This window comes from Alosa sapidissima, chromosome 16, assembly GCF_018492685.1.
Source record: "Alosa sapidissima isolate fAloSap1 chromosome 16, fAloSap1.pri, whole genome shotgun sequence".
In the NCBI taxonomy this organism is placed as follows: domain Eukaryota; kingdom Metazoa; phylum Chordata; class Actinopteri; order Clupeiformes; family Clupeidae; genus Alosa; species Alosa sapidissima.
Genome location: NC_055972.1, coordinates 20,830,841 through 20,833,340, shown reverse-complemented (window position 1 = coordinate 20,833,340; position 2,500 = coordinate 20,830,841).

Genomic DNA, 2,500 nt, shown 5'->3' with positions numbered 1-2,500 from the left:
GGAGTCAGCACATTCACCCCAGTGCCTACCTTTCCATCATAATAATACATAAAACATTTGTAATTCTCCATGTAAGTGTGTCTGAAGTCAACTAAGCCTTGTTTCTACACTTGCTTGTAACGCCTGTTCTAACTGTGAAAGCAGGGATCTGTATGCATTCACAGAGATTGCAGTGCTGTATCTAACGGTGCCACTATGCAGCTGCAAAGACCCTTGTCACCACAGCGACCCCTACACCCACTAAGTCAGGAGTTCAGGGCTCTCTCCCTGTTCGCCTGCCTGACTCTGTCTTTGGCGGCGCCCTCTCGGCGTTCACTTGATCTCAAGTTGAGCGGATCATTAGCGCTCGCTTACTGAGGGCCACTTCAGGGCCCACTCTCGCTCGGGCTGAGACTCTCGTTGACACATGCATCAGAATATTCATAAAGCTGTCTTCGCTAGTTCTCCTGAGCACCTTTCATCTCCAGGCAGTCATTCAAAATGCATAAAATATCTCACAGTCACACGGACATTAAGAAGTTGAAGTTTATACACACACACACACACACACACACACACACACCACCAACACCACACACACACACATACACACTACCAACAGCACACACACACACACATAAAGCGCTTTCAGATATGACCTCAGGAGTATATGCGGAGGTTTGTCAAACGGAGGTCCTACCCTTCGGATGATTCAGATACGATGCTAACCTGCGGACCTTATACGGACCTATGTGTGAACGACATACACGCACATTACAGAATATCCGTGTGGTTGTCGAGTGAGGGGTGGGGGCTTGTAGAGTTCACAAGAGGCGAGATATGACGCAGAATATATGCGGCCGCTGTCACAGCTGCTGTTTGTTTACAAAGTGTATGCATTATGTAGGCTAAAGAAGAAAAATCTATTGTGCGTAGGCTAATACTTGAAGTAGTCACGTAAGTGCGCACTTGAAATTGACCTACATTTGTGCTTCGAATAAACACATTTATCTGTTTTCAATGTAGCAGAATTACTTGGCTATGGAACCCCAAATCTGGTTTGCATTGGAGAGCATGCACGAACTTTATGGTAGCCTACCAGCCAATTCAGTAGGCTAACTCAAGACTTCAAGGCCATCATATACAACGTTTTTAAGCAACAAACAAAATACTAACATGACAGTGAAGTGGTTCGTTTTTTCATGGTTTATTTTTCCAAAAGCATCCTCTCCCCATGTGTCTATTGCATTTACATAAGGAGCTTGGAACAAAGTTGGGTTTTCTTCGTTTTCATTTTCTCTAGGCATATTTATGCTCAACAAATATCATCAAGCTCAGCAGTGGTCATGAGAAGGCTATCAATGAACAGAAAACCAACCGTGTCGACCAATTTATTAAATACTCCTGTTATTGTCGTCAACGACGTCGCTGTAGGCTACTGCCTTTTCAGCACCTTCTGCTTATGATGATTTGGTCTTTTGAATTTCATTTGGCCTTGCGATGCATTTGTAGGCTACATCAACGTGTCTCTTGCCGTTCCCTTCATGTGTTCTATCACAATGCTTTCTGCCCTCATGGACAGTAGCTCCGTGATGTCTGCATCTTTCCAGGTCGGAGATTTTCTGGACAGCACTAGCCTATGCCACTCCATCATAACACTGGCATTTAAGTCAGATTTAAGCACATGGACGCACGAAAGAAACATCACCGACACGGCCTCTGAAGGTGTGAATTTTAACCGCATGTTCTACGCTTCGTTCAGACACAGTACATTTACATAATGTCCGGAGGAAATACTAGGGGGGGAGTAGTAGAACAACCGGCTAAATTCGGACTTCCATATTACCGGTTATGTCGTTCAGATATACGGCCCCACCGTTTAACATCCGCAGAACCTCCGGTCTTACACGTATGTCTGAAAGCGCTTATACACACCACCAACACCACACAAACACACGCGCACACACACACACACCACCAACACCACACACACACATGCACACACACACAGACACCACCAACACCACACATACACACACACACTTGCTTTGCAGCGCTCTAAAGCCGCTGGCATGGAGCTGCATCTGTAACCCGTGCATGCAGCGCTGGCTGAACGTGTGACAAATATTGTGTCATCCTCGTGGCATGCGGGGGCGTGCGTCGCGTACCTCCGAAATGTTGTGACTGCGCGACACAAGCACATTAAAGACGCGTGGAATGCGCATGACTAGAACCCTGCTCCGGCAGAAGCAACAACACTGACGGAACTTCAGTCTAGTGAGCTCTGCACTTATAGGGAAATAGGGGGGTCGGGGATCGAACCAGCAACCCTTCGGTTACAAGCCCAAAGCCCTAACCAGTAGGCCACGGCTGCCCCAAAAGTTCCATGTTATCCAGAAGATGTTTTTGTCTGTGTAACAGGAAGCAATAGGCTGCTCTGTATTTTCTGTTCCATGTGGAGAAGTTGGACATTCTACAATGTCTTGTCAGTAGCTTGTTTAGAAACGTCTGTCTAACTCAA